Source organism: Triturus cristatus, chromosome 4_1 (assembly GCF_964204655.1).
Source record: "Triturus cristatus chromosome 4_1, aTriCri1.1, whole genome shotgun sequence".
In the NCBI taxonomy this organism is placed as follows: Eukaryota; Metazoa; Chordata; class Amphibia; order Caudata; family Salamandridae; genus Triturus; species Triturus cristatus.
In genome coordinates this window covers 112303249-112322118 of record NC_140585.1, presented here as the reverse complement: position 1 = coordinate 112322118, position 18870 = coordinate 112303249, and the positions used below count along the sequence as shown (strand labels likewise).

The 18870-nt window shown below is 48.4% G+C and overlaps 1 long non-coding RNA gene across 1 annotated transcript in view; it reads left to right on the top strand.

The window, feature by feature from the left end:
• The window catches only part of LOC146844059 (uncharacterized), a 113458-nt gene that overhangs the window by 74329 nt on the left and 20259 nt on the right, over nucleotides 1–18870 (top strand). The window contains exon 3 of the long non-coding RNA XR_014981121.1: nucleotides 23–112. This is a non-coding gene — a long non-coding RNA (uncharacterized LOC146844059). The remainder of the gene's footprint in view (nucleotides 1–22; nucleotides 113–18870) is intronic.

Genomic DNA, 18870 nt, shown 5'->3' with positions numbered 1-18870 from the left:
TCCACCCTCATCACCCCTGTAGGTGGAGCCCTCAGATGTTACCGCACAAAGGATGTGATCACGGATTGTTTTAATAATGAGGATAGGTGTTTTCACGCCAGTCAGCATTATTGTGAGTATTTATGTTTTTTATTTATTTGAAAAGTTTATAAAGCACACACAGCGGCCAAAGGGCCTATGGGCGCTGATCAGGATCAGCTAAGACAGCTGACAATGCTGTAAAGATTAAAATTCCCCAAATACTCAAATGCAAGGATTATGTTTGAATAAACACATTTTTAAGTGTCCTAATTTTAGTGTCGTCTCTTTGAGACCTAACCAGCAGATGTGGTTTGTTCCATACTTTAGCTGTGTGATCAGAAAGAGCTCCACAACACACTCTTGCTTAATAAATAAACCTATTAAGCACACCTTGACATGTACTTCCTCAGTATCAAATCATGGGAGGCAGTTCAAAACAATGTCAGAAGTGACATTCTGCTCCCTTTGCAGGATTGTCCAAATGCCACTCCCACAGCTACACCACATTCTCCAATTTGTTGTTAGGAGGGCAAGGACTTGAACCTCTTCCATTACCCCAAGCTAGAATTATCAATGACAGTGACATGGATGTGAAAGGTAGGGCGAGGGGTAGCAGTTACTACTATGGACTACCCCTAATTGACATCTGTGTATCTAACAATAACACTAAGGTTCTTGTTAGACCTGGCATTTTTGGCTGGTTTATCCCCAGAATTTGTGCTTTTTTGCCTCCTGTTTTTTACCTCGTTTTTGTTGTTTTTAAGACTCTCAGCACTTTACCCCTGCTATTGAGCTCCAAAGTGCATATGCTCACGATGTAAATTGGGTTATTGATTGGTATATCCATGATTGCCATGTTTGATTTACTTATAAGCCTTTAAAGGGTTGTAAATCAAGTGCTACTAGTAGGTCTGCAGCACTGATTGTGCCGGCCACACAGTAGCCCTTCAAAGGTGTCTCAGACCTGCCGCTGCAGTGTCTGCATGCGTGGATTTTGACTGTCATGTCAATCTGGCAAGTGCACATACTTGTCAGACCCTATCCTTCCCTTTTTCTACATATAAGTCACCCCTAAGGTAGGCACAAGGCAGCCCCATGGGCAGGGTGCAGTGTAGGTAAAAGGTAGGGCATGTAGTGATGTGTTTTACTTGTCCGGATAGTGAAATATTGTGCATTTCCTTTTTCACTATTGAAAGGCTATCTCTCCCATAGGTTCTTTGAAACTTTCAATAGGGAAGAGATAAAAAATTGGAGGTTAGGTTCCCTGAATTCAAGATTTAACAATGTATCTTTTAGCAAAGAAGGTTTTTAAATTGTGTGTGTGAAAATGCCACTTTTAGAAAGGGAGCTTTTTCGTACTTAAACATTCTGTGCCTGCATGTGGAATCCACATTTTTGTAGCTGACAGCTGGGGTTTTTGCATACAGTCTAGACAGCCACACAAAGGGAGCTTAAGTGTGCCTCGCACTTCCTGATGACACATCACCGGGCTGATGGGTCATCCTGGGATAAGAGTAGTGGGAATAGTTATCACTGACACATGCATAAGGCTGGACCTGTTCTGCTCAAAGAAATCTCTGCCTTCTGGAGAGTGACTGGGACAGAGCAGGAAAGAACTGGATCTTGGGAGGAAGAAGGACTGTCTTTTAAGTATGCCTACGTCAAAGGCCAGAACACGAATAAGTATTGTGTCCCTGACCCAGACCACATTTGGACTAAGGAACCTGCTAAGAAGAAGAGGTGGAAGAGCTGTCAGGAATAGGACTGCCCTTTTGCTGTGTGTTGCTTTGCTGGGTTGGCCTGCAGTTGCTGCTTCTGTCTTGGGCATTGAAAGGACTGAACTGAACACCCTGAAACCTATTACCTGAGTTTCTCCAATGGCTTGAAGTAGAGCTTGCCTCCTGTTAAAAGTCTCTGAAACATCAAAGACTTCAAGTTCATCTGCCTACAGCACATGCTTTGGGTAGCCACACAAGAAAAGCAATTACGATGCCCCCAATGACACTGCTGCCGTCTCCGTGACCTGGAGGCACCACAGACAGCATCGCCCCGCTTTGCACCGCAACCCTGGTCTCACCGACATCCCTGCCTGATGGTGTCACTAAACTGCTGCTTGTAGGGTGACCTGTGGGCACCGCACTTTGCACCGCTTTGCTTCACATCGTGACCCTGGTATTACTGATGGCGACGCAACCTCGTCATCGATGCTCCTGCCTGCACCGTGACCTGCGGACACAGCTTGTGGAGAACACGATGCATCACCTTGCTTCACATCGCAGCCCTGGTCTCACCGATGATGATGCACCACGCTGACATCGACGCCGATGCCTGCATCGCCCCATCCCACACCGCAGCCCCGTCCACCGAGTCCAACGCCATCAACTCCAGCCTCGTCAACTGATGCCGCTGCTTGCACTGCAACCTGTGAAAACTGGATAAAGCTGGATTCAGTTTTTTCATATCTGTTGCAAAGTCATCCTAAGCCCTGGGCACCCCCTAATGTTTTGCTGACTGATGCTGGTGGTAACTGACTCTGACTGACTCTGGACTCTGCCTAACCAGGCCCAGGGTCAGTGCTATGCTGAAAAAAACACATTAGAATACAGTTAACGGACCTAACATGAACTAGGATACACTATGGTATGGTGGGGTACCCCTGTAATTGGCATGACCTACCCGATAAGCCCCTAGTATTTAATAGGGCAGGGGATTGAAACTGCCAAGAAGTCCCCAGTACCCTGGGGCATGGCAGTTTAAAGGCCAGCAGCTCTTTTTGCACTTGCATGTGTGCACTGCTGAAGCCTGAGGACAGTTTAAAAGCAGCACAGGGTGCCAGGACAGCTTTTAAACAGTATATTGTGCCCAAACTCAACTGTGGTGGTAGGGGCACTTAAAAATGGATAACCTACAATGTTTTGGTATATTAGGGACCCCCAGGGTCTCCCCTAGGTATCCCAGGGCTGGGGGGTCAGAAATGTATAAGGTACACCCTTATAAAATGAGTTTTTATATGCCTGGGTAAAGTGAAATTTTACATTTCACTCCCCACATTGTGGTAAAGTGCTGCTCAAATTTGACTTTGACGCTAGGAGCACTGGGGAAGAGGGATCTGCAATATTTCTATAGATTCAGGACCCCTAAAGTCTCCCCTAGTTGCACATGTGGTGGGGTTCCTATATATATATATATCTAAGGCAAGTACTTATAAAATATGTTTTCATAAGCCCTGGTGTTAGAAAACTGGTCAAAGTAATTTTTCCCATTGCAAATCTCATGCCCTATAGGTTAACATTGCAGGAAGTTATTAAATAATAACTCCTGATAGGAAGGAGATAGAGCTACCTTTCGAAGACTTTCCAGAATAGTATGGCTAAACCCAACAATATTATATTGTTGGATTTCTCCTTGAGTGCACATATAAAAAGTAGTTATAAGACTTTCTTGTTTGTAAGTCCAAATTCAACCTTCCAGTGTTCTGCCCTGATTGGTCAGAGTTGATTTTTGGAATTTGGACTAAACTATTTTTAATCCATTGTTTTGATTTTTCCAAATTGGTCTAAGTCTGTTTTGCCTAGTTTTTTGTGACCCGAAACTAGAGAACCATGGAGCTTGACCTGGCTAAACTGTCCCAGTTTAAGATAGCTGATCTTAGGGCACAGTGTAGGCTTAGGGGGCTGCATGCTACCAAGGAGATGAGGAAGGCAGGGTTGCTTGAGTCCCTAACGGCCCGGGCCAGGGCAGCTGAGGAAAACCCAGGGGGGTGGGAGGATGTTCCCCCCAACCCAAGAGAGGGATGAGGATGAGACCTCTTCCATTGTGACTAGTGTTAGCCAGGTGAATCAAGGTGGTGGTGGGAGTGGGGAAGGGTCGCCTACTCAGGTACCACTAATGAACCTTGCAGAGAGACAGCTTCAGGCTCAATTAGAGTTGATTGCCTTGGAGAAGGAGAAATTATAATTGGCTAAGAGAAAATGGGAGAGGGAGCAGGAGAAGAGGAATGGCGGCAGTGAAACTGAAGAAGATGCTGAGATGTCCAGGGGTGGTAGATTAGAACCTAAACTTCCCAAGGGCATAGTGCCCAAGTACACTGAGGGGGATGACATTGACAGGTGGCTAGCAGCTTTTGAGAGGGCCCTTAAAATGAGTGGGGTCCACTCTAGGTATTGGGGTGCACTCCTGTGGGAGTTGATTCTAGTAGTTGGAAGGGATAGGCGCCTGACCCAGAAGGGAGAGGATGCAGAATCTTACCAGCAGATGAAGGCATATCTCGTCAAGAGATTTGGTCTCCAGAACAGTACAGGGTGAAGTTTAGAGGCACCCAGAAATTGAGTTCAAAATCTTGGGTAGACTTTGTGGGTGTTTCAGTGAAGGCACTGGAAGGCTGGACTGTTGGTAACAAAGTTGAAACATATTAGGGATTGTATAATGTGTTATTGAAAGAACATATTTTGACTAATTGTGCAGAAGAGAAGTTACACCAGTATCTAGTGTACTCTAAGCTGACAGACCCCAGAGAGCTGGGGGAATCAGCTGATGAGTGGGTGAGAACCCGGGTTTCCATTCAGCACCAGAGGGGTGACCAGAAGAAAGGAGGACAGGTCCCTTCCCAAGGGAAAGCCCAGAGAAATGAAGTGCAAAAAACTAAGGCGTCCTTCGAAGATCAACAAAAAACTGCACAAGGAGGGTGTTTCATGAAAAGTCTGGTAGGTTCTTTGATCTCTCAAACGTGGGTAAGTGCTTTGACTGTAACCAGCCAGGGCATAAGCAGGGAGATGCTGTGTGCACAAAGACGCTCCCCCCCCTAAGGGGCCATCCACAGTGATTGCCAGTGTAATTGTAGGGGTGGAGAGTGGTGCCCCAGAGAGGGGTAGTCAGGTGGTGGAAGAAACCTTAGTGTCCCTGGGCGGGGTGAATATTGCCACACTAGCTGCCTTACCTCCAAACATGGACAAGTACAAGCAGAGGCCTAAAGTGAATGGGGCTGAGGTTAAGGCTATCAGAGACACTGGGCTAGTGTGACTATGATCGTGGATGAACTGGTGCCTCCAGAGAGGTTGTTACCTGGAGAGTTTCATCAGGTGAATTATGCAGCCAGCACTACCAAACTCCATCCTATGTCTGTGGTGGATTTGGAATGGGGAGGTGTGACAGGCCCTATGAAGGTAGCTGTGTCAAAGGTGCTCCCAGTCCAATGTTTACTGGGCAATGATCTTGAAGCCTCTCAGCGGTCAGATGTGGAGAGAGGACGCCATAATACAATATTGGAGCTCCCTGAGTGGGTATGTGCTGTGACTAGGTCACAGACTAGCCAGAAGGGAGGGGCTGGACACTTGGACCCTGGAACAAAGGGCCAAGCATCCAAGGACAAGGGTATTGGGCCTGGTGAGCCAGCCCAGAAAACTCCAGAGGTGCAGGAAGAATCTAACCCTGCTGGGGAGGATCTGGCCTCAGCGGGAGGGACTCGATCCCTGCCAGAGCTGTCAGATTTTGCAGAACTGACAGGAGCAGGTGGACCCTCCAGAGAGGAGTTCAGTCAGGGACAGCATGACTGACCCACCCTTGAGAGCTTGAGGCGGATTGCTTCTAAACAAGAGGAAGGGGATGAGAGTGGCTTTCATAAACTCTACTGGGAAGATGGGCTGCTTTATACTGAGGCCAGAAACCTCAAGGAGGGGGCCACCAGGAGGTTGGTGGTGCCCCAGAAGTACCAAGAGTTCATCCAGACTTTGGGTCATGATATCCCCTTGGCAGGACATTTGGGACAGACTAAGACATGGAACCGATTGGTGAACCATTTCTCCTGGCCCCATATGTCTGAAAAGGTAAAGGAGTTTTGCAGCTCCTGTGTCACCTGTCAGGCCAGTGGCAAGGCAGGGGGCAAGACAAGGGCTACCCTAATACCACTGCCACTGGTTGGGGTCCTTTTGAATGGGTGGGGATGGACATTGTTGGTCTCCTGGACCCACCTACTGCATCAGGGAATAGGCGTATCTTAGTTGTAGTTGACCATGCCACTAGATACCCTGAAGTCATACCTCTTAGAACCATTGTTGCTCCTGCAGTGGCTAGAGCACTACTTGGTGTGTTCACCAGAGTGGGATTCCAAAAGAGGTGGTGTCAGATAGGGGCACAAACTTCCTGTCCAGCTATCTGACTGCAATGTGGGATGAGTATGGTGTCAACTACAAGTTCACTACCCCCTATTACCCACAAGCAAATGATCTTGTTGGTAGATTCAACAAAACCCTGAAGGGTATGATAAATGGGTTCTTAGAGAAACTCAGGAGGAGATGGGATGTTCTCCTCCCATGCTTACTGTTTGCCTATAGGGAGGTGCCACAGAAAGGGCTTGGTTTCAGTACCTTTGAGTTGGTGTTTGGACACCCTGTGAGGGGGCCATTAAGCCTGCTAAGAGAATCTTTAGAGAAGCCTCTTAAAGAAGCAAAGGACAATGTGCTTGACTATGTGCTAGGCCAAGATCTAGAATGGCAGAGTACATGTACAAGGCAAACAGGAAACTGGAGGTCAGCCAGGAGCTCATGAAGCACTGGTATGATCAAAGGGCTACTATGCCTGAGTATACTCCAGGACATTTGGTGTGGGTGTTGGAGCCTGGGGCTCCCAGGGCCCTCCATGACAAGTGGAGTGGGCCCTATCCAATCTTAGAAAAGAAGGGTGAGGTTACCTATCTGGTTGGCCTTGGCACCCCCAGGAACCCTCATAGGCACTTGCATGTGTATAGATTGGAGCCCTACCATAACAGGGCAGACATGACCATTTTACTGGTCACTGATGAGGGTGTGGAGGAGGAAACTGATCCTGTGCCCGATCTCCTCTCCACTAATGTGCACGATGGGTCAGTAAAGGGAGTTGTACTCTCTCCCAAGTTGACAGACCAGCAGCACAAAGACTGTAAGCAAGTGCTGAAGCAGTTTGCTGACCTGTTCTCTTTGACCTCAGGCATCACTGAGGCGTGTGTGCATCACATTGACACTGGTGACAGCCTACCTGTCAAAAATAAACTGTACAGATTGTCTGACCATGTCAGAGCCAGCATTAAAGCTGTGGTTGCTAAGATGCTGGAACTGGGGGTAATTGAACCGTCTGAGAGTCCATGGACCAGTCCAGTGGTGCTGGTACCCAAACCTAATCCTCAGGGGGGACCCACGGAGTTAAGGTTCTGTGTGGACTACAGAGGATTGAATGCAGTCACAAAGACTGATGCTCACCCTATACCTAGAGCTGATGAGCTCATTGATAGGTGAGGGGCTGCTAAGTACCTGAGTACGTTTGATTTGACTTCAGTTTATTGGCAGATTGCCCTCAATGATGGAGCCAAGGAGAGGTCAGCATTCTCCACACCAGAGTGACATTATCAGTTCAAGGTAATGCCCTTTGGATTAAATAATGTGCCTGCCACCTTCCAAAGGTTGGTGAACAGGATCTTGTCTGGGTTGGAACAGTTCAGTGCAGCTTACCTGGATGATATAGCTGTATACAGTTCTACCTGGGGGGATCACTTAAGCCACCTAAGGGAAGTGCTTCAGGCCATGCAGCAGGCGGGCCTGACTATTAAGGCAAGCAAGTACCAAATAGGGCAGAGTTATGTGGTGTACCTGGGCCACCTGGTAGGTGGGGGCCATGTAAAGCCTCTCCAAGCTAAAATCCAAACTAATTTGGATTGGACAGCTCCTGTTACCCAGACACAGGTCAGGGCATTCCTTGGGCTGACAGGGTACTATAGAAGATTTGTTCAAAATTATGGGAACATTGTGGGGCCTCTAACAGAACTCACTTCTAAAAAGCGGCCCAAGAATGTGATTTGGACCCCAGAGTGTCAGACCGCTTTTGACACTCTGAAAGCTGCTATGTTTTCAGCACCAGTACTACTGGCCCCTAACTACACAAAATAATTTGTGGTTCAGACAGATGCTTCAGAGCAAGAGATTGGGGCAGTGTTCTCACAGCTAAATGAAGGGGGCCTTGATCAGCCAGTTGCCTTTGCTAGTAGGAGGCTTCTTCCCAGAGAGTAGAGGTGGAGTGTCATTGAGAGAGAGGCTTTTGCTGTGGTGTGGTCCCTGAAAAAGTTGAGACCATATTTGTTTGAAACTCACTTTTGTGTTCACACTGTCCACAGACCTCTCACATGGCTCATGCAGATGAGCGGGGAGAATCCCAAGCTGTTAAGGTGGTCCATTTCTTTACAGGGAATGGACTTTACAGTGGAACACAGACCTGGGGTTGCCCATGCCAATACAGATGGACTTTCCAGGTTTTTCCATTAGCTGATGAGGACTCTCTCCTCTGTACACTCATATGGGGATCCAGGCATCGGCGCGTTTCCCTGTCCAAATTGCAGTTGCGAATGGACCGAGGAGGCTTGGAGGCCCTGTACTTTGAAGCATTATTCCTGGCGGCATAAATCCAATGGCTGTCCCACTGGACAGCCGGGCAATAACTGAAAGAGGCTAGCTCAGACCACCGTCACTTACCGGTAGCAGTGATCCGGCGCCTCCTTTTCCTGAAGGCATGATCCATAGCCCCCTGGCCCGTGCAGGTGGTGGTAGTGAAGACATCACCTCTCCCGTATGACTCCACTCTAAGCACCAAATGTGCCTCTGGTTGGGCTTCCCCGCAGTCAAGTTTAATACACTGCTGGGGAGCTGAGAGTCTGGACAGACCACTCGCTACTTGAGGTGGGTGACCTCTTCAAAGAGGGACATCTGCTCCCCTTTGATCATCTGGCCGAGGAGAGCAGTCTCCCAACGGGACAGTTCCTCTTTTAGCATCAGCTCAGCCACACCTGCCAAGTCCTCTGGGACCTCTCAGGGGGAAAGCCAATGCCACATCCAGTGGTTCAGGCTGTATTGTCTATGGGGGCCGGACTCAAAATCACCACCTGGTTGTATAAGACTTAGTGCAAATTAACACTTGCCCCTTCCGTGGCCCTTCATCAACAGTTGGAGAATGATTTTGTGAGGGTGTTGCATGGTACAGAATTGAAGAAAGCGCTTGAGTGCCCAAAAAAGTCTTGCACAACTTGCGGTTCAAAAACATACAGTTCTTCATCCTACACAGGGCTTGACGCCTATATACATGCTGTGGTCCTGCCCAGCCCTCCAGAGCAATTGGGACAAAATCTACTCTACACTGCACGAAGTCACAGAGCTCCCAGACATATACATGCTTGCTCCATAGGTATATTCGAACACACGATGTGGCGGAAAATCTAGGCCCACTTCACTGACTTGGCCCTGTTACTCACTAAATACACAATCACGCTCCACTGGCACTCTCTAACGACTTTCTCGGTGGAGGTATGGAGAGGAGCGATGCACAGATAGGGCACGTGGAGGAAGACACCCTCAGGTACGGGGAGGTCCATCAGATGTGCCTGCCATCCATATCTCCACAGTGGCCCTCTCTACTCACACATTTACATCTACTCATATACCAGTGGGACATAACAGCCGACTTAACGTCCCTCCGAGATATGCTAGCAACCCACACCACCGCAATTGGACTTTGAGTTAACTGGGCAAAGCTATATACCCGTTCATCCCCGCCTCAGATATATATTTTGGCGACACCTGCCTCAATAGGCATGCACAGGTGACGCAATACTTGGGGGTCTGCCTCTACCACACTCCCCTGGACCTTCCTGAGTGGAACCTCTGCAGCACCATGACAGGTATCTGGTACTAAGCGCACTTCTGGTGGTCCCTTCCTTTGGCACCTATCAGGAAAATTGTCCTTGCGAAAATGGTTATCCGGACCCATCTACTGTGCTACTCTAAGTTATACCCCCTCACTCCTTCAGGGAACTGGACTCTCTCCTCTGTACACTCATATGGGGATCCAGGCATCGGCGCGTTTCCCTGTCCAAATTGCAGTTGCGAATGGACCGAGGAGGTTTGGAGGCCCTGTACTTTGAAGCATTATTCCTGGCGGCATAGATCCAATGGCTGTCCCACTGGACAGCCGGGCATTATCTGAAAGAGGCTAGCTCAGACCACCGTCACTTACCGGTAGCAGTGATCCGGCGCCTCCTTTTCCTGAAGGCATGTTCCATAGCCCCCTGGCCCGTGCAGGTGGTGGTAGCGAAGACATCACCTCTCCCGTACGACTCCACTCTAAGCACCAAATGTGCCTCTGGTTGTGCTTCCCCGCAGTCAAGTTTAATACACTGCTGGGGAGCTGAGAGTCTGGACAGACCACTCGCTACTTGAGGTGGGTGACCTCTTCAAAGAGGGATATCTGCTCCCCTTTGATCATCTGGCCGAGGAGAGCAGTCTCCCAACGGGACAGTTCCTCTTTTAGCATCAGCTCAGCCACACCTGCCAAGTCCTCTGGGACCTCTCAGGGGGAAAGCCAATGCCACATCCAGTGGTTCAGGCTGTATTGTCTATGGGGGCTGGACTCAAAATCACCACCTGGTTGTATAAGACTTTGTGCAAATTAACACTTGCCCCTTCCGTGGCCCTTCATCAACAGTTGGAGAATGAGTTTGTGAGGTGTACAGAATTGAAGAAAGCGCTTGAGTGCCCAAAAAAGTCTTGCACAACTTGCGGTTCAAAAACATACAGTTCTTCATCCTACACAGGGCTTGACGCTTATATACATGCTGTGGTCCTGCCCAGCCCTCCAGAGCTATTGGGACAAAATCTACTCTACACTGCATGAAGTCACAGAGCTCCCAGACATACACATGCTTGCTCCATAGGTATATTCGAACACACGATGTGGCGGAAAATCTAGGCCCACTTCACTGACTTGGCCCTGTTACTCACTAAATACACAATCACGCTCCACTGGCACTCTCTAACGACTTTCTCGGTGGAGGTATGGAGAGGAGCGATGCACAGATAGGGCACATGGAGGAAGACACCCTCAGGTACGGGGAGGTCCATCAGATGTGCCTGCCATCCATATCTCCACAGTGGCCCTCTCTACTCACACATTTACATCCTGCGGTGGGAAACGACGACTTCCCCCCTGAATGCATCAGCTTCTTTCCACTCATGCCCAGTCCACTCCCCAAGACTGCTGCAAGCCGTAACGCCCACCATTCACATACCCAAATCCAGCTTTAACTGTGAGCAACATGCTGGGCGCATCCCCACACCACCCCCTACCTGGAATCACCCATCATACACTAACCATCACAGCTGATCCTTCCTACCCCCCTCTACCCACTCAGTTTTCCACTGTTCACTTCCAGTTACGTTAGAGTTGCACCAATTACAGCAGGCTTTGAGTACTAAACACCCAACCCACCCCAGACCTGCATTCCCAGGAGTACCCCACACAATGGTTTTATCTAGTGTTCATGCCTGTATGCACGGAATCTTTTTCTTTCTTGCAATATGTTCTACAATGCCATATGTTGCTGCTGTTTGAAATACAAAACTCAATAAAAAGGTTTAAGAAAGAAAAAGAATGGAACTACAGAATCCTCAAAAATCCTATGGTAAGGATGTCGGCAGCCTAGAGAACCCAATTTACCTAATTGCCTACCTAATAAAGATCAGGAAGAAGGTCTTAAGAATGAGAAACATTTAGATGAGGACTCCTGGGGTTCAAATGGTGTCCTTTGAAGAAACAAAAGGACAAAGGGAAGATCCCCAAAAGGCAATGGACTACAAATTCTTAAGAGAGCAAAGTCTTTAAATGGCCTAGACAATAAACATTCAGCTGCTAATGAGTCATTCCAATGGCATCTGAATTCATTTATTGCAGATCATTGCAGTCTGAGGGTGGCTACAGACATTCCCTTATCAAAGCACACCTGTAGGAACTTGAGGATATTAGGAACTGAAGTCTTAACTAGAGAGAAAAATCTCTCTCTCTGCATGAAGAATGAAAAGAACCTCAGTGAAGACTATAAACCTTATTGGTGGATTATCTTCTGGAAGCTTAAACTGATCTGGAAACAGAAAAAGAGATGCTCTTATCCAAGAATCCCTCCCTCTCATTCTCCAGACCAACAGAATTAGGCCAGAGAATTTTGGTTAGTAGTGGCTGCAACAGGGGAGAAGTGCTGAAAGGCGGTATGCATTACTACCCCAAAGCCAACCTCCTCAGGAGCGGAAACAGCTGTCTCCTTGTTTGTCAAAAATGGCAGAACTAACATGATTCCCTCTGGAGTCTTGCCAGAAAACTTGGAAACAATGGAATTGATGGAAAGGCGAAAAGAAACCCTTCTGGCCAAGGGCTGGCCATGGCATCTATTGCCACAGCTGGATGATCCTGAACCATTAACAGACAATTCAGGAGTTGAGAATTGTGATGAGTTGAGAATATGTGATGTATATGACACCCTTACCTTCTGAAATCTGCTGGAAGATTAAGGTACTGAGAACAAAGTCCCGGGAGCTTGGAAACATTTTGCTCAGGTAATCCACCTGAGTGTTTAGGGACTCCCATAATGTAAATGGCTCTGAGATCAAGTAGATTAAGCTCCTCCCACATGCAAATCTATTGCACCACCTGTTTCAGAGAGATGAAACGCAAACCGAACTGACGGTTCAAGTAGGACATTGCCATTGTATTGACAGTATGAGACACCCGGGCTTTCCCTTCAACAGATGTGCAAAGCACTAAACTGATCTACAGACAGCTGTTAACTCCCTCCACTTGTAGCACCTTTACAGTTCTGAGCCCTGCCAGAGACCCTGGGTTTTCCAGTCTGTATTACTGTCCCCCAACCCCTGCTGCTGGCATCACTTGTGTGATGATCTGGGTGTACTATATGATATGGCTGTGTAGTGTACCCTCACAGATAACATCCTGTATCAGTATTCTTTACTTAACCTTAGCTCAACCCTGGGTATCTGTGGCTGCAGGTGGTAAGGCTTGGCAAAGGAACTTAGGGGTCTATTAGCATGTCGGGCAGATTGCCACTGCCCGCATGGTGGTGGCGATATGCCCGACATTCTCCTCCGCCCGCATGCCATTTCCCCCTGGCCATATTAGTATGGCGGGGGGACCCCGGCAGACGGAAAGACCGTCTGCCAGTTTTCCACCGGTCAAACAGGTGACCGGGCGGAAATGGGTCCTGAAATGGTGGCGGTGTCTGCTAGACACCGCCATCCATATTAGGATGGCAGTGGGAAGCAGCCTTTCTGTAGCGGCATTGCTGCCACTGATAGGCATGCGGTTGCCTCAGTTGGGGGCCCGTTGTGGGCCCCCAGGATGTTAGGGAGGTGGGGGGGCACATGTTTTTCCTTCTGAAAGCACTGGGAAAAACATGGCATACTTCAAGTCTTTTTCCCGTAGGGCTATTTTGACCTCTAAAAGGGACCCCCTTTGCTTCTGAACCTTTATATTGGAGTCTTGAAAAAAGGAAATAGCTTTGTTATCCCATTTTACTGGAGGAGCTACTCGTAGGGCCTGCAATATCACATCCCGATCCCTGAAGTTAAAAATGCGGGCAATGATGGTCTCGGTGGGGCCCCAGCCTTTGGCGGGGCCCCGGAGACCCGGTGTGCTCGTTCTACAGATAAAAATTTGGAGAGACCTTTCGGCTTTCGGTGCTTCAGGATGTGATCTTCAACAAACAGATCTACTGCTGGTTCCTCGGCCCTCTCTGGCACTCCTATTATTTTTATGTTATTCAGGCGTGACCGGCCTTCTGCGTCTTCCATTTTAGCCTCTAGAACTTTGACTGAGTTGTGCAAAGATCACCAACTTGAGTCAACACTGTTTTTGTTTTGGTCTTGAGAGAGATGATGGTTTCTTCTGCCTCCTTGACTCGGGTACTTTTGTGTTACAGATGTCTGCACGCATCAATGTAATTTCTGAGGTTACTGAGTCAATTTTAACCTCCAGCGGGGTTTTGATGTCTTTAATCACTGCCATGACATCTTGCAGGGTCGGTAGATCCCCCGTCGCCTGGGCTTGGGCGTCATCTTGGGATTGCTGATGCAATGCCTATGGGGCAGGTGGGTCCGTTCTGGGTGTGCATACTTTTCCATCTTGGTTCCTGAAGTTGCCTTAGAGCATTTGGTCCCAGACATCGTGTGGAGTCCAACGCTATTCAAGGCTCACTCGGGCCCACCTGCAGCGCAGAACCCCAAGGGGGGGGAGAAGCGCAAGGAGGGGAGGGCCGTTTCCGCAGCCTACCAGTAGGGGCCAGGGACTCCCTTAGTGACCTGGCGGGTCTTACCCCTCTCGGTCCCAAACACCCCTCCAATAGATCAACTCCCCCTGGTGCCTAGCACATTTCAGTCTGCATGCGTCTCACCTCCAATCCCGACCAAGGGTCCGCCTCGCTTCCATTGGATTCGGGTCTGCACCCAGTCTTCTGTTGCGCCTGGGAGTCTTTGTGTTTTTTGTCTTGATTCTGTCCTGCTGGGGAGGTATGGGGGAGGGGGAATCAGCCACTGCCGATTCAGCCTTGCTCAGCGATCTGGACTGCACCCCTAACTCTCAGAACAGACTTAGTGGACCACTGATGTTCCAGTCTCCTCCTTGGCATGGTGTCCGAGCTATCAGCCCTGTTGTTCACTTGAATTTTGGGGGCCCACAGGGTAGGTCTCCACTGGAGGGCTGTTCTCTCACTGGTGGAAAACTGTTCAGGGGGTGGTGGGCTGAGTCCAAGTGTCTCCAGGCACTCCACCCCAACTCACCGCCGATCTGCTCACTTACTGCATCTCAGGCCCTCTAGTGATTACAATTTATGTTCAATATGACGTCTCTGCCTCGAAGTATCCGGCTGTTACGAGGGCCAAAATCAGCCTGATTCCTGGGCCACTGTAGACAACAGATGTCTTGCTGCTGGTTCTGCGGGCCCCTACCACCTCTGGCACCGTCTTAGTCTCGAGCCCTGCCGGGGGACCCAGGCCCAGGGGCGGGGTTGAACTTTCCGCCGAGGCCCGTGCTCACTGTTCCCCACTGTGGAGATCACTTCCAACACCCGTTCGCCACCTCACCACTCTGGACAGTCACTTATCCAGCCATGGTGTACCTGTTCTGTTTATTGGAATGCCCCTTTTGTTTCTTGAGGCCGTGATTGGTCTGGTGCTTCACTAATGGGGATCCAGGCCCTGGGTCAGGGCCACGCCGACTGCCCAGGCCCGCGCCCGCTGTCCTCCTTTGCGGAGACCTTCTCCAACACCCAAGCGCAGCCTCACCTCTTCGGGCAGTCACTGATCTCTTCACGGTGCTTCTGCACTATGTGTTGGGGCGAGGACAGTCCAATGTCCCAGATCGTTTTCGTTTCTCAAGGTCAGGATCGGCCCGTTGCTCCGCAGCAGTGGGCCTTCTACCTCCTCAGCATCTTCCCTCTTCCGGGCCTCGTGGGAGGACCCACGCCTCAGGGCAGGGTCGCGGCATCCGCCAAGGTCTGCAATTGCTTTCCACCACTTCTGCCGATTATGTCTTCAGTGCTGAAGAGTGGCCCCCCGTCTCAGATGTTCCTCCACTTTGCATCTTGCCTCTTCGGAGCTCCGGCCGTCACGCCTGGAATCCGTCGCTCATGGGCTATGTAGATCTTGGAGGCGCAGCTGTCAGCACTAACCGGGTCCCCGTGCGGCCGCGTCTTTCTGTTGTTACTGCAATTATTCAGTCCCGCATGTTTGCGGGGATCTCCGGCAGGGGTCTCCCACAACAGAAATCGACTTTAGGCAGGATAATGACAGATTTTTGGGGGTTTTCCATGGCGGCCCGCTGGAGCTTCACTAAGCTGCGGCCATCTTGTTTGGCTGCAGGCCACGCCCCCCAGTACATTTTATTATTAATTTAGATATAGGTTGTGAATTGTGTGTTATTATAGGGTAGGATATAAATAACATAAATGTATGTAATAATATTATTGTTTATAAATAAATTCTAACTAAAAATATTTGTTTGTTTGAAAAATATTTTTATATTTTATTTAATATAATACCTATAGGTATTTTTGATATTTATTTAACATTATAATACATTTAAATTTTTTACATTTATAATATTAAATATAGCGTGGTGAATCTGTCTGCTGCTCGATCTCATCACGAGCTGCTTGGTAGCCACGGCGGCTGGGGAACATCTTTTACTTATGTTTTAGCCTGTTTTAAAAAGATCAATTGCTTGTTTTATACTATTGTAGGTGCACTGAATTGAATATTGCACATTTGCTTACTTTGCTTACTTTGCACAGAAGGATATTGAATATTGCACATTTGCTTATTTGCACAGAAGTCTGTCTTCCGCCCCCGCCCACCGCAGCTGTGTGCTGATTGAGTGGAGGGCAGGTCTGACAGCACCTAGGTCCACTGTAAGGTACTTCCGGCCGAAGAGGGGGCAGAGCTGACCTTCGGCCTGCCTTCCTACTTAGCTTGATGTGCCAGCGTGTGCACCGCTGGAACGCCGAAGGCGCGCCTAAGGTAAGTGCATCGGCGCCCGACTGGGACCAGGGGCCAGGGCCCCTGCTCCCTTTAAGAAAGACCCAAGGAGCCCTCTGTGCTACTCAAGAGAGTCACTTATAGAGCTAGCCACCCATGCTTCATGTAGACAAACATCATGCATGGAAGCATCGCCAGGGCATACAGAAAGGCCTTTCTCCTGAATGCTGTGCAAATGGTGCAGCCTAGCCCAGCTCGATCAGTCACAGAAAGAAGCGGATGATCAAATGAGACTCACTGTATCTACTTTAATGCTAGGTCAGTGTTTAAACACTCTATCGAGATCTGGGACACCGTCAAGGAGACAGATCCAGACCTGGTTTTTATTGCCGAAACCTGGCTGGGTGATAACAACTCCCCGGACATTGCAAATATCATATCTCCTGAGTACAAAATACTAAGGCAAGACAGGCAAGGGCGGAAGGGTGGGGGACTAGCTATTTTGTTTAAAGATGACCTTAATTGCCTCCCCATCACAGTAGCGCAGCTGGGAGAGCATGAACTACTGCCATTTGAAATATCTAAAGGGAATCATACCTCATTTGGAGGGGCTGTGATTTATAACCCCCCTGGAGATCAGGCAGAATTCAGCGCCAAACTGCTTACGCAGCTATTTCCCGCCTGCATAAAATATAAAAATGATTTGGTCATCGGAGACTTCAGCGTCCATTTTGAAAAAACCAACAATACAGCGATAAGCCATTTAGAGAATGACATGTTCATCCTTCAACTAAAACAATGGATTAAGGATCCCACACACATTGCAGGGCATACATTGGATCTTTTGTTTTCCAACACAGAAACCACCTTAGTTAAGGAGATCAAACCAGTCACATGGACTGACCATTCATTAATTAGCTTTTCATTCTCCCCACCCGTGATACCAGTAAGAATAACGAAACCCATACATGGAACCTATAGAGCCTGGAAATTACTCACCCCTGACTCATTTTATCTCCACTTTGCTCCTAACGATCTAGCAACACTGGGAACATTACCCACTAATAAAGGTGCAGTGAACCTTGAAATAGAGTTCACTAAGACGCTGGACCAATGCGCACCAGAACTCAAATCTAAATCGATAAATAAGGTATCCGAAAAGTGGTATACAGTAGAACTTAAAGCACTGAAAAAAAGTGCAAATCAATGGAACACAACTGGCGATTGTCCAGAACGGACCTGGATAAATCGGCGTATAGAACAGAACTTAGGGGCTACACCCATGCGATTAAGAAGGCAAAAAGGGCATTCTTTGCACAACGAATAAACAAGAACGCAAATTCTGCCAAAGAGTTTTATAAAATAGTGCGCGAACTATGCAAACCGACTTGTATGTCCCAAACTTTGCATCCCTCAGCAGAAAGTTGTGAAAAAATCTGCGAATTTTTTATGGACAAAATAGACACTATCTACTCGTCATTTAATACCATCACCCCAGTGAATTTCATCAACTGGGAAAGAAGGAACCCTCACCCCGACAACCTCGCACGTCTAGGCAGATTTGTCCCTTATACAGAAAAAGAGGTCGCTAAGGCAATGGGGGAAGTCAAATCGGGATCCCCTCTTGATACAGCAGTCTTCCCAGAGATTTGGAAACAAGCCATAGTTAACCCCTTATTAAAAACGATAGGCTCAGATGTAAACAACCCAGCCAACTATAGGCCAATCTCCCAGCTCCCCTATCTCTCCAAGGTACTGGAAAACTAGTCAATAGACAACTATCTAACTATTTAGAACATAATGAGTTGCTGGACCCCTCACAAACAGGTTTCAGGGCCACAAATAGCACGGAGGCAACTCTCCTGGCTGTCCTAGATAACATAAGATCGTCATTGGATCAAAGAAAGGCAGTAGCCTTGATCCTGTTAGACCTGTTGGCAGCTTTCGACATGGTCTCCCACCAAATCTTATTGGAAAATTTGCACGAAAAAGGGATACATACATAAGCCCTTAAATGGCTCAGTTCATTTCTGTGTAACAGAATTCAAACTGTGCAACTGGGTGCCTTCTCATCTACCCCAAAAACCCTCAGCTGCGGTGTCCCGCAGGGAGCATCCCTGAGTCCCACACTATATAATGCCTAGGTATCATCTTTGGCAAAAATTGGTACGAAATGGAGCTTTGGGATTTGCGCCTATGCGGATGATACACAACTGACAACAGCCATCGGAAACAGGTGATGACACTATAGCCAACCTCAACAAATGTCTCACTGAAATGGCAACTTGGATGTCAGCGCACTGCCTAAAGCTCAACGCCGAGAAATCCGAAATCCTGCTTTTCGTCGGAGCCAACCATATCTGGGATGTGTCATGGTGGCCCCACTCTCTGGGCGCGGCCCCAGCACCAAAGCATTGTGTAAAAAATGTGGTCATCACCATTGATAACACCCTATCAATGCAGGACCATGTGCGGATCCTGTGTGGCAGAAGGTTCGCCACACTGAAGTTCTTAAAAAGGCTTT